Source organism: Setaria viridis, chromosome 6 (assembly GCF_005286985.2).
Source record: "Setaria viridis chromosome 6, Setaria_viridis_v4.0, whole genome shotgun sequence".
Taxonomy (NCBI): domain Eukaryota; kingdom Viridiplantae; phylum Streptophyta; class Magnoliopsida; order Poales; family Poaceae; genus Setaria; species Setaria viridis.
In genome coordinates this window covers 28,440,293-28,454,747 of record NC_048268.2, presented here as the reverse complement: position 1 = coordinate 28,454,747, position 14,455 = coordinate 28,440,293, and the positions used below count along the sequence as shown (strand labels likewise).

General features: G+C 45.2%; 1 non-coding gene across 1 annotated transcript; it reads left to right on the top strand.

The window, feature by feature from the left end:
• Nucleotides 1-2,764: 2,764 nt before the first annotated feature.
• On the top strand, nucleotides 2,765-2,903 carry LOC117862321 (small nucleolar RNA Z247). The gene has a single exon (XR_004641969.1). It is a non-coding gene; the product is annotated as a small nucleolar RNA Z247 (small nucleolar RNA).
• Nucleotides 2,904-14,455: the final 11,552 nt, after the last annotated feature.

Genomic DNA, 14,455 nt, shown 5'->3' with positions numbered 1-14,455 from the left:
TTGCTTTGGGCTTTTTTGCCGGAGCTGCTTGGCGTCCGAGTTTGGTCTCTGGGGCTGCCTGCCTGCCGTGCGTGCGTCGGGCCGTCGGCGTCCGTCCACGCGGTCCAGTCGCTCGGAACGAGGGCGCGCGTGGGATTGGGGAAGTTGGGACGGACGACGCGCGCGGCGGGCGAGCCGGGACCCCGTCATCCCGTGGGCCGGTTTCCGGGATCGGTGGCATGGCCATGCGTCCGATTGGGCTCTCCTGCCCATGTGCTGCGACAACAGTGTGAAATCAGCTCCTGCACGAGGCGCACGGTTGAGCAGACGCCGGCTGTCGTCGATCGGTGTTACCAACTAGGTAGAGAGGCGCGCCTTGCCGCGCCTGCTTCTGCTCCGCGCGCTAATGTGCAGTGACGTGAGATGTATGCATCGGCGTTCCCTACTTCGTTGATGCATCATTTTGGCAACTTGTTACACGATTTTCAGTAATCGGAAATGGTCAATGTTGACAATGACGTTGGGTAATTAGTAAGTTGGCAGCATGTTAAGAGTACTTCGCGATATGATTTTTCAACATCTATATAGACAATATTGAAGCAAAAGGTTCACGCAGACCGTAACTGACATTGGTTGTAGTTAACAGCACATGTTGACATGCGCGGCCGTTGTTGTTTCGGCGCCACGGGCTGGACCGCATCAAGCCAAATCTGATGGGGACGCCGAATCCGATCGTATAGACGGATCCGATGATGGGCATGCGTGCCAGGAAGACGTTGCCATGGCCACCGTTGAACCCACGGCGAGGAGAAGAGGTGGGTGTAGGAGAAGGGGAGGAAGTGGCTGGAACGCGTGCTGGCTCCTCGATTTCGTCGTGGGGCAGCAAAGACGCGAGAGCCTCCTGCGTAATGGTCATGGCACTCCTCCAGCCACCGTATATCTCCACTGCGCCATCATCTTCCTCCGTCTGCCAGAGTGCAATGGCAGTACCCATCTCGTCCGGGCGTACCACTACAGATGCATAGTACTTTGCCCGCACCGGCCGCGGTCCGCTGCTTATGCAGCCACCGCTACCACCACACACATCTCACCCCGCTGCCAAACCCGGTTGGCTGTGGTGGAGGATGGCCGCGGAGTTGCACCAGAACGGCGACCTGGAAGAGGCTGGTGGAGGCGCACATGGCGAGGGGAGAAGTTGCATTGGCATCCATTGCCGTAGCTACGTGCCGAGCAATTTCTTCACGGGGAAGTGCGCCCTAGTACATGTTTCCCAATTCCCATGGCATGGAACCAATGGAGCATAGGTGTTCGATTGAAGCCCGTCGGCGCCAAAGCCAAAGGTGAAGGTGAGGAGCAGAAGGCGACTGCTGCGAGTGAGGAGCAGTGAGCTAAGGCGAGACGTGACCAGGTGGAGACGATCTGTTGCGCGAGCAAGGATGAATCATTTTTCTCACACGCGAAGACTACGCTACTTGTCAGATGCATACACGTGTTGAGCAGCAATTCATAATAAAGAGATGTAGACACATGTTGGGAGCCCGTTCATAAACAGTAACACACAGTAGCAGAGCCTCCCGTAGCGTAGCAATTCTTGGAGCGATGTAACTCTACTTATGCTCAGTAGTGCCGTGGGAACTTAACTAACGTGACCCTATAATAAGGGTAGGCGTTGTGAGGACATCCAGAGTGTTGAGAATAAGGAGGTCATAAGCTCTTTAAGGTCGACCTTTATACACATCAAGAGGAGGTCGTAAGGAGGTCTTAAGCGCAAAAGGTTAGGAACCGACCTCAAGCTTGAGGCCCGATCCCAAGGAATAAAGAAATCGCAGGTGGGGATGTTCCCTTGTGGCGCAGGCGGATGGCAGCAAGGTCGGTTCTCTACTTCTCTCACGCGTTGCGGACTACGGGATTGAGAGATTTATTTTATTTATTTGCAGGACCCACATCTAAAGGCCGGTGCGGCCTCATACACAAGAGTAGGAGACCTAATGATCGGTGGGGGCTAGCTTAAGGGCTGTGGGGTTAGACATGTTAGAATAAGTTGTATTTCGGTTGGTCTTTGTAACCGAGATATTCTTGAGATATACTCGGGTGTCTCTTTTGATTAGGATTGGTATGCTTAGAGATTAGATAGAGATAGAAGCTTGCTTGTAATTCAAGTAGTTTAGCTATCAAGGCCTATACAATCACAACAGACCTCATGTATAACTCCCTGGCGTTCTTGCCAATATATGAATGTGCAACCGTGTGAGCCAAGATAGGCAACCACGTTTCCTCTATTCTTTACATGGTAATCAGAGCATCCTCTTCCATAACATCTGAAACCTCCACAAAAATTGTCCATGGCGTCATCCTCATCAATGGCAGCACAACTAGGTGTTGTTTCTGAGAAATTAACTCGGGACAACTACTTTCTATGGACGGCTCAATTCCTTCCTGCAATCCGAGGAACTCAGCTTATGGGAATCCTAGAAGGATCTATCCCTGAGCTGCCCAAGACTTTGCAGGTGGTCAAGGCGGACAAGAAGGAGATCGCCCACAACCTGAAGCATGACTCATGGGTGGTCAAAGATCAACAAGTGTTGAGTTACCTACTAAATTCCCTCAGGGAGGATGCATTGACACCAGTGACAACTACCTTCTATGGAAGTTCTCGGTGCACTCCAAGGCGCGGATTACAAATTTGCTTATGCAACTTACTACAACCAAGAAGGGCAGCATGTCTTCCCAGGCCTACTTCACCAAGATGTGTACCTTCAAGGACGAGCTTGCTAAGGTTGGTAAGATCATAGATGATGATGGGATGGTTCACTTTATCCTAACTGGTCTTGACTATGATTACAACCCCTTTACTTCATCTATGCTTGCTCGTGTTGGATCCATCTCCTTGAGTGAATTGTACTCTCAGCTTCTTGCATATGATCTGCGCATGGAGATGTATCAAGAAGGAAGCCAATACCAGTCGTCAGCTAATATGGCTGGTCGGGGGTGTGGCCGTGGCAGTGGAAACAATCGCGGCCGTGGCAAGAGTGATGGTGGTCGCGGGTGGCAAAACCGTGGCAAGTATGGTCCAAGCAATGCACCCAAGCAAGGAGTGCACAATAACAAGATAATTTGCCAGATATGCAAGAAGGTTGGGCATGAAGCATCAAGGTGCTGGTACAGATATGATGAGGATGAGGAGTAACGAAATCCCAAGATGGCAGGGGCAGCTTCCACTGGATGTGGCTACAACACCAATTGGTATGTAGACAGTGGAACTTCTAATCATGTTACTGGTGCGTTAGAGAAGATGACCGTCCATGACAAGTACACTGGATGAGATCAAGTTCATGCTGCCAATGGATCAGGTATGAAAATTAGTAACATTGGTCATACAACTTTACATACCCCTAGCAAAGATATCTATCTAAAGAATATTCTTCATGTTCCTAGTGCAAGCAAAAGCTTAGCTTATGTTCATAAACTAGCTTGAGATAATGATGCCTTCATAGAATTTCATCCAAACTTGTTTCTTATTAAGGATTAGGCAATGAAGAAAATCCTTCATCAAGGTAGATCTCAAGGTGGCTTATATCCTCTAAGACCGCAACTATCAAGAGAAGGTCCCAATAAACAAGTTTTTGGAATAAATAAACTATCCACCACTAGATGGCATAGTAGTAGTAGACTTGGTCATCCAACTTTTCCTATAATAGAGAGAATTCTTAGTTTGAATAGACTTCCTTATGATAACAATAAAAATTCAAAGGCTATTTGCAATTTTTGTTAGATGGCCAAGAGCCATCAGCTTCCATATCCTATATCAAATAGTGCATCTAATAATCCTCTTGATTTGATTTTGTCTGATGCATGGGGTCCTGCTCCTTTATCTACTAGTCGACATATATACTATGTCAGTTTTATTGACGACTTTAGCAAATATACATGGATCTATCTTCTGAAAAATAAATCTGATGTTTTTCAAGTCTTCCAAGACTTCCAACAACTTGTAGAAATTAAGAAAGTTTAATAGAAAAATCAAGGCAATGCAATCAGATTGGGGAGGAGAATACGAGAAATTAAACTTTTTTTTAAGAGAATTGGCATTGCGCATCAAGTCTCCTGTCCCCATGCTCATCAACAAAACTGTGCAGTTGAAAGAAAGCACTGTCATATCGTTGAAGTTAGCCTTGCCCTTCTAGCAAATGCATCCATGCCTTTGAAATATTGGGATCATGCTTTTCTTACAGCCACTTATCTCATCAATTTACTTCCAAGCAAAGTCATCCACTATGAAACTCCTGTCTCTCATCTTCTAAAAGAGACACCCAATTATACATCTTTAAGGATCTTTGGATGTGCATGTTGGCCTAACTTATGGCCATATAATTCTCATGAACTTGCCTTCCGCTCCACTCCTTGTGCTTTTCTAGGATACAGTGCTATGCCCAAAGGATTTAAGTGTCTTGATATCTCTAGTGGTCGTATTTACATCTCTAGGTATGTTGTGTTTGATGAAGAAGTCTTTCCCTTTGCCCATCTTCATCCAAACGCTGGTGCTCAATTACGGAAAGAAATTATCCTTCTACCAAATCATCTTCTCAATCCTGGGGGTGTAGGTTGTGTTCCTAATGTTACAAATGATCCTGGTGAGCTTGTTGATCATGCACAGGAAAATACAAGAGAAGATCTGGATCTAGATGGCTCAAATGCTGCAAAAAAATAATACAGGCACGGGGGCTGTGCTTGGAACAGAAGATCTCAGTGGCAGATCCAATGTCGATTCAGTGGAAGGCACAGGCATATCGGGCGCGGGATCCTAAGGTGATCCTTCTGCTACCTCCAACCAGACCAGAGCAACTACGAGCGCGCCGCGTGGGAGGGGGGGTAGAGATTCTCCCCCGCACACTATAACTGGAGCCCCATCCGCACCCGCAATGATGACTCCGGCTGCACCAGGTGGCCCGACCGCCCCGGTTGATTCCCCTATGTCGGGAGATCCCTCCGGCGGATCCTCTACGCCTAGCATGGAATCTGCTGTGCCACCGCCAGCTGAAGAAGAACAAGTTCTTCCTGATCCTCCTTCCCAAGACGTACACGGTCACAACATGGCATCATCAAGGCTAAACAATTCACAGATGGAATGGTCATATATGGTCATTTTTGTGCTCTGGAGAACCTGAGAGTCTACAGGAAGCATTGGAAGACTCCAGATGGAAACAAGCAATGCAAGAGGAGTTCACAGCTCTACTTAAAAATAATACATGGCATCTAGTTGAACCCAAGAACAACATCAATATAATTGACTGCAAATGGGTGTATAAAATCAAGAAGAAGGCTGATGGTACCATTGACAGGTACAAGGCACGTCTAGTGGCAAAGGGATTTCATCAATACGGAATAGACTATGAGGATAGATTCAGTCCGGTTGTTAAGATTGCTACTGTGAGGCTTGTCTTATCCATTGATGTAATAAGAGTTTGGTATCTTAGATAGTTGGATATTCAGAATGCGTTCCTACATGGTATTCTGGAAGAGGAGGTGTATATGAGACAACCTCTAGGATTTGAAAGTAATGATGCTCCACATCTAATGTGTGGACTTGACAAGGCTATCTATGGTCTAAAACAAGCTCCACGGGCCTGGTATGCAAAGTTGAGTTCTAAGCTCATTAATCTTGGTTTCCAGGCATCAAAGTTAGATAACTCTCTATTTATTTATCAGAATTCAGGAATAGTAATTTACATGCTCATATATGTTGATGACATTATTGTTACTAGCTCTTCTAGTGAAGCTATATCGGTATTGCTGTTGGATATAAGGAAAGACTTTGCCTTGAAAGATCTTGGTGACTTACATTATTTCTTGGGAATTGAGGTATAGAGAAGTAAACAAGGTTTGTTGCTCTGTCAGGAGAAATATGCTCAAGAAATCTTGACACGAGTTGGTATGACAAATTGTAAAGCCTGTTCTACACCATTGTCAACCTCAGAAAAAACTCTCAAGCCATGAAGGTGAATTGTTAAGTCCTGAAGATAGCACACGCTACAAAAGTATAGTGGGAGCTTTGCAATACCTTACTTTCACACGTCCTGATCTAGCTTTCTCAATTAACAAAGTATGCCAATTCCTACACATGCCTACTTCTGTTCATTGGAATGCAGTTAAAAGGATTCTTCACTATGTGAATTATACAATGGATGCTGGCTTGAGTATAGAGAAGTTTAGCTCAATTATGTTAAGTGCATTCTGTGATGCTGGGCTGGCAGTATTGATGACAGGAGGTTGACTGGTGGATTTGCAATATTCTTTGGTCCCAATCTTGTGTCTTGCAGTGCCAGAAAACAAGCCACAGTCTCAAGATCTAGCACAGAAGCAAAATACAAATCTATGGCTAATGCTACAACCGAGGTGATTTGGCTTGAGTCTTTGTTAAAAGAACTAGGAGTACAGCTGAGTCAGTAGCCAATTTTGTGGTGTGATAACTTGGGAGCAACTTATCTCCCAGCAAATCCGGTCTTCAATGCTCGAGCATATAGATATAGATTTTCTCTTTGTCCGTGAATGAGTGTCCAAGAAACAACTGCAAGTTAGATTGATTTCTACTCATGACCCGATTGCCGATGGCTTCACTAAATCTCTACCAGTTGCTAAACTTGAATACTTCAAAAGCAATCTAAATTTCAAACGTAAAAGAGGTATAGATTGAGGGAGGATGTTAGAATGAGTTGTTATTTCAGTTGATCTTTGTAACTGAGATATTCTTGAGATATACTCAGGTGTCTGTTGTGATTAGGATTGGTATGCTTAGAGATTAGATAGAGATAGAAGAGATAGAAGCTTGCTTGTAATTCAAGTAGTTTAGCTACCGAGTCCTATATACAATCACAACAGACCTCATGTACAACTCCCTAGCGTTCTTGCCAATATATAAACGTGCAATCGTGGTGAGTTAAGATAGGCAACCATGTTTCCTCTATTCTTTACAAGATACACTCCTGATACCCTAATTCACACAACAAAATGTGAGGTCCGACATTTTGTTGTTTTCATTTAGTCGTATACTAACCCATCTACCCGTGCCTAACCTTATCTATGAACTCATATACCTTTTGTAATGTAGCAATCGATGGGTAACCAAAATTGCTTGTATTTTCTCTCTTCCTCTCCCATTTGTTCATTTTCAAACACAATAATTTACCTATGTCATGTGTGATATTTATCTGGTGATGATAGACTTGAGTTACCAGCAGTTACTCTCTCTACATGTTTTTTTCATCCCCTTTCATTATTTTTTCCCCTCTAAGGGAGCAATTGTTATGGGTCTCTGTACGTCATGGAGGTAGCTATTTCACCAGTATGTGATTCATTAATAGCCTATTGCTTCTTGCATATATGGTTGGCTAGCTCGGTGCCTCGGTGGCATGCCTGCATATACTTTGAGTTGGTTTTTCATATATTTGTAATGACGATAATGGCGCAAGTAAATAATTTATAATGAAAATAATGTGTACTAATTAGTATGACAATATATATTGAAAGGTGTGTAAAATTTGAATCGATCAATTAGCTAGGTAGACGTTCATATACAAATTATGCCTGACCTTTTCAAATCTTAGTACACACTGACTCCACATAACGTACAGCATTGACATATAGCTACTGCTCCCACGTACTGACGCACGCACACCTGCCGCATTTGTAGCAGGCCGGCGCTCGCGATGTGATCCTCCGGCGACTAGCGTCCATCAGCTAAAATAGAACTGGCCATACGCCTATATCGATCTATAGGAAAATTATAAAGACAAGTGTATCCCGATCTATATGCCGTGCCGACATTGACTCGTCGGCCCCCGGCCAAAATGTCATTCCAGGATCCATGCTGAAACGATGGTTGCTCTGACTTCTGAGGCCTGAACTTAACGAGTGTTTGGATGCTAGGTGCTAAATTTTAGGATGTTCGGATGCTAATTAGGAGGACTAAACATGAATCAATTATAAAACTAATTGCAGAACCTCTAGACTAATTCGCGAGACGAATCTATTAAGCCTAATTAATCCATCATTAGTAAATGGTTACTGTAGCACCACATTATCAAATCATGTACTAATTAGGCTTAATAGATTCGTCTCACGAATTAAACTCCATCTGTGCAATTAGTTTTTGTAATTAGCCTATATTTAATACTCCTAATTAGTATCCGATGTGGCATGCGCTAAACTTTAGCGGGAGATACCCTTAACCTGTGCCAAGCTGCTACACACGGCATCATCAACGCACACATACTACGCGTCAGATCATACCGGCCGTCCAATAGTAACACGCAGACACAGCCGGTGGCAATCAATAAGGCGCATGCACGTAGTAGGGCGCAGGCCGGCGGCAGACGCAGATAGAATAGAACCTAACCGCGGCTGGCTGGCGCCGGGCGGCGTGCCGGCCGACGCGCACGTCGCGATGTCGACCCTAGGCAGCCGCTGGCGGCCGGGCCGCCGCGGCGACGGCCGGTGGCAAGATCGCTCCGCAGCTCCTACGTTGCCACTTGCCAGCTGCTGCCGTACGACGCCACGGCTAGAGAGGAGTTGTTGCGTAGTACACTGATTTGTCTCTTCTTCTCTCTTCTCGCGTACGATCAGCCGGTCGACCTGCCGTGCGGAGGCAGGTGTGTGTTGCGTCGATCGCGCAATAGAATATGCAGATCAGGTTACCCTAGCCAGTACTACTAGTAGCTGTGTACCGCGCGCGTACCTGTACGTGCTTGCTTATCCACCAATTTCGCCGATTTCCGCGAGACAGACGTAGGCGCGGCTAAACGCCTAAACTGGCGTGCTTGACCGGCGAACAATGCTGATGAGTTCCTGGCGCAGCTCTTTGTGCATTGATGCGAGATACTACGTGCTCTTAGGCTTCATGGGATACAAGAGCTCAGCTGGACTTTAACAGTAACCCTAGCCAGTTGAGTGCCGGTTATTCTCAATGCTAATCGCTATGGATACCAGTGGATTGAAGTGGAATGGGAGGGATTGAAGAGAAAATTAATTCATTTTAGACTTGATCCCCTTCATTCCCTTCAAATCCTCTTCTATTCAAACGAGCCTGAGGCACGTTCGGGATGGCTCCTTCCCACACCGCCTTTATGCTACAGTAGTTAGAGGAGAGTAAAGGAGAAGAAAAACTTCACCAGCTTATCAAACACGGAGCTTTTTTGCTCGGGACTGAAAAGACGAAGGGGCCCGAGTAACATCCGCAAAAGAACGCGATGCACGCTTAGATTGAACGTGAGTCCAATGAAAATCCGGTGAATGATCACCAACCACGACTGCAGCTTTGGCCAATTGTAAACCACGCTCATTCCAACGATTATTTTCTTCTTGATTTAAAAACTACGAATTACGGAGTATATTATTAAAACCCAAATCGAGATTCCTGAAATTTACCTGTCCAAACTTTTGCAAGCTCACACACAAACTGTTCACGGCGCGTGCATGAATGAAACATCCCCTCCTGGTCGTCCATTACTGGTCAGCAAAAACAAGCAAATTGCTCTTGCGTTTGCCACGGATGTTTCTAGCTAGCAGCACATAATCTGCAGGAATTCGCAGCGCCCGTGGCCTGGCTGGAAAACACATGCGCGCGGCAAGAGGGTGCATGTTCACCTTGATCGGCCCCGGCCGAATCCTGACGCAGAGATCGAGTAAATCTTTCAAAAAAAAGAAGAAGAGATCAAGTACACGACAAAACATGGGAGCCCATATCCAAGGAACACGATGGAAACAGTACCTGAACAGTCGGTTGCCATGGCCCCAATCAACGAAGACGAATGTATGCTCAGAGGTCAGAGCTCGGGCACGCGTCCACATCTGCTGTTGGAATGGATGTGCCGCCAAAATACAGAACAGACCGCGGGAACCAGCAGGGGGAGGCGCTGTTGGAGGAACGGATATTGTATATATCCTTTTTCTTTTTTTCCTGAAATTGGACACTGGTTTGCTGCATGTGATGTATGTTACTCCTACCGTGTTCTTATTAGGGCATGTGTTGTGGAAGGTTTCGATTAGTAAAATCTTATTGACATCATATTACGCTTTGTAAAATACTATCTGTTATTTGTAGCCACATGTCGCTCAACCATTGGGTGTCGTTGATTCTGCTTGCATACAACACTACTACGGAATGTGCCATCATTGCCGGCCCATCACCGCCGGTTTTGGGTAGGCCGGCCGTGATGGATCTTCACCGCCAGTTCAAACGACTACGCGCGGGAGTGCGCGTGTCAGAGCAGAGAACCGGCGGTGATGCCCCCCTTCACCGTCGGCTTGTGGTTAAAACCGGCAGTGAAGGTATCACCGCCGGTTCTTTAATAGGCCCGGCGGTGATATCTATCTTTTTTTTTGAAACAAAGCAAGAGCACTGCTACTTCTTTTAAGGAGATAGAAGTTCAAAGTTACATGGAGTTCGTTATTACATAAATGGAAAAGATCTCTAAGATAACTCATAAGAAACTAAGATACACTACCCAACTCAGGGGTACCACATGCTCTCTGATGCATCATCACCTCCTCTTGAATCAAGTCAAACACTTTTATTAGGGTTAGAGATTTTCCTTCAAAAACTCGACGATTACGTTCCTTCCATATATTCCATGTTGTCATGATCAAGTATGCAGGCACAGATCTTCTTTGCTTCTTGCTGAAAGGCTCCAATGATCTTGTCCACCATGTTTCCACTTCAACCTCATCATTTGCAGGTATACTGATAATTCCTCCCAACTAGTTGCTTACTAGCACCCAGATTTCCTTAGCATAACAGCAATTGAGACATAGGTGGATAGCTGTTTCATTTTTCTGATCACACAAAGGGCAGATCATGTGACATTCCCAGTTTCTAGCTATCCTCTTATCAGCTGTTAGGATCTCTGAATTAGCAACCATGCAAAAAACTTGTGCTTAGCTTCAGTGTAGCCCTCCAGATGTTACTGGCTTCAAAAGTAGTAAAGGATCCTTTGAATTGTGCCTCATAAGCAGATTTTAAAGTGTATGAGCCACTTGCCGTCCATTTCCATTTGATTTGGTCCTCATCCTCATTGAATTGTACCTCCTGCATCAAATCCCAAAGGATTATGAATTCTTCCATTTCCTCCATTGTTTGCATTCTCCATAACCCTCTAGTCCAATTATGATTAATCATATCCTCCCTGCCAGTCTTGTTCTTTCGCCATGCCAGTTTGTATAGTCGTGGAGCTATATCTCGAGGAGCCCTCCCATTAATCCAGGAGCATTGCTAGAACCTAGCCTTGTTACCATTCCCCAAGGTAACAACCGTCTTGCTCTAAATAGCTGCTTGTCCACTTCGTCATATGGAGTTTCAGATCCTACCCAAGGCCCGTCAATTTTAGTCCACTCATACCACAACCATCGAAGCTGAAGGGCTCTACTGAATGCTCCAAGTTCAAGGATACCCAATCCACCTAGGTTCTTTGGCATTGTTGTTTTCTGCCATTTTACTAAACAATATCCTCCAGTTGCTTGCTCTGACCCTTTCCATAGGAAATTTCTTCTAATTTTATCTATTTTCTTCTATGCCCATTTCTTTAGTGCAAAAACTGTGATGAAATAGATTGTCATTGGAGTTAGCACAGACCTGACCAGTGTGAGCCTGCCAGCTTTTTCAAGGCACTTGCTCTTCCATGCAGGGAGTTTTGCTGCTACTCTATCAATGAGTGGTTGGATTTCTATCCTTGTCAATTTTCTCAGGCTAAGAGGCAAACCCAAGTATTTGCATGGGAAGCTTTTGATTTGGCATGGCATCCTTTCCATAATAGAGCTGATGTCAAGTCCTCACATCTGATGGGATATGCAACACGTTTGTCCAAATTTATTTTCAGTCCTGAGACTCTGCCAAATGCATCAAAGATTGTTCTTATACCTCAATTTCCTCTCTAACTGGGTTGACAAACACTACTACATCATCTGCATATAAGCTTATTCTAAGCTTTGCTGTTCTTCCTTGAATTGGTGATAAGGTGGACTCATTTTCAACAATTGTTAGCAGCCTTTGCAGTGGTTGTAATGCTAGGATAAACAACATAGGGGACAGTGGATCTCCCTACCGAAGGCCAGTTCGATGCCTAAATTTTCTTGTTTGAGACCCATTTACTAGCACTGTTGAAGTTGCTGTGTGTAGTAGGATAGAGACCCATTCCCTCCATCTGCTCCCAAACCCCATATGTTCCATAACCTCCATCAGATAATCCCATCTTACTGTGTCAAAAGCCTTTGCAATGTTAATCTTTTGGAACAAAGTTGGCCTTCTTTGTTTGTGTAGCTCTCTGATCAGGTTTTGGGTATGCAAGAAGTTGTCATGAATGCTTCTCTTTCTTATGAATGCACTTTGGTTCATTGACACTAGATCATTTAGGACTTGGGCTAGCCTTGATGCCTGCAGCTTTGATATCAGTTTTGCTATACTACTGGTGAGACTGATTGGTCTGTAATCAGTTATTATTTTTGCCTCATTTTTTTGGGAACCAAAACAATATGTGCTAAATTTAGGATGTTGAAATGTTGTCCATGCTAGTTGTAAAAGAATTGCACAGCCAGGGTGAGATCTTCCTTTAAAATGTCCCAGTAGGTTTTGAAGAAGAATCCAATGAAACCATCAGGTCCTGGAGCTTTCTCTGATTTTTGATACATGATCATTGCCTTGAACTCCTCCTCTGTGAATTCCTCTTCTAAGCATTATGTCTCTGAATATTTAAATCTTCCCAGTTAATGAGCGTTCTTAGGAGATATGTTTGGAATAGATTCAGGCCAGAAGCGTGCATGGTAAATGGATGGTCTACAGAGGAGGCTATTGAGTTCTGCACATACTATTTGGATCTCGACAGAATTAGGGTTCCAGTATCTCACTATGAGGGGAGGCTGAGTGGAAGAGGAATGATCGGTCGGAAGTCGGTACGCGTTGTAGACCTGGACGCTTTCAAGCTAGCACATTACACTGTTATACAACAAGTGGCCATAGTTTCTCCACATATAGATATGCACAAGTGTGAACAGGAACAAGACAGAAGCTTCGATCGTGAAACAACACATAGATTCATTTGGCAGCTAGTTACGATTGAAGTTAACATGTGTTGATAGCGGTTCTCGTGAGTTGGATCTATTGGCTAGGGAACCATCTAGTACCATGCTGATGTTCCAAGGATACGACATAAATGCATACACATTTTACACAAGAAAACAAGATGAAAAGAGTGCCAACCAAAACAGCGGTGTCCGTATTGATGCTTTTGATAACAATCATCAACAAGAGTCATACTATGGAAGCATAGAAGAGATTTGGGAGCTAGATTATGGACCACAAATAAAGATCCCTCTGTTTTGTTGTCAATGGGTTCGACTCAGGGGGGTCTTCGAAGACAATTACGGCATGACTGTGGTGGATCTCAAGGACGTAGCCTACAGTGATGAACCTTTTGTTTGGGCTAAAGATGTAGTGCAAGTATTCTATGCAAAAGATCTAGCTAACGAGGGCAGACATGTTGTGGTACCGGGGAAAAGAAAGATTGTCGGCATTGAAAATACAACCGAGGATGAAGTAAATGGTTATGCAGACATGCCTCCACTTGGCCCGGATGTCGACCTTCCTCTATTTGAAGAGGGTGATGAACCTGCTTAAGTGAGGCTCAACCATAATGAAGCTCTCATTGTTGACAATGAGTGACAAGACGTGATAATTCATAAACTCTTTACAATATCTATGTACTTGTTTCATTATATGTACTATGTTGAACTCTGGTTGTATCTTTTTTAATATTGCATGCACTGTCTAGAAGATATGTTGAACCTTTTTTATTGCACTCTATATCATGTACTATTTAATTGTAATAAAAAAATTGAAAAAATCCATCATTGCCGGTTCTTGTGATAGATCGGCGTTGATAGTGACCTTCAATGTTGGTTTATATTTAAAACCGACATTGAAGGGCACTTTCACCGCTGGTTTATATCTAGAACCAGCGGTGACGGTCGCTATCATCGCCGGTGCTAAAAGAAACCTGACAGTAATATGCACGCCATCCAATAAAATGTGGCAGATGGCCCTTATTGCCGCCCGTGGCCTTACTCACTCTTCCATGGGCACGCCCAAGCCACCTAGCCAGCCGCGGCTAGCTTCGGCCAAGCCGCGGCCAGCCCCGGCCAGCTGTGGCCAGCCATGGCCAAAGGGCGGCCAGCAGGCAACCAGAGGAGGCGACCAACGGCTGGCTAGCTACGGCCAGCCCCGGTCAGCTGCGGCTAGAGGGCGGCCAGCCGCAGCCAGTAGGCGGCCCGAGGAGGTGGCCAGCCCCAGCTAACTGCGGCTAGCTGCGGCCAAAGGGTGGCCAGCTGTGGCCAGCAGGTGGCCAGAGGAGGCGGTTAGCCATAGCCGGAGATGGCTAGCCATGGCCAGCAGCGGTCGGAGGCGTCTAACAACATCAAGCTTGCACACGTCCAC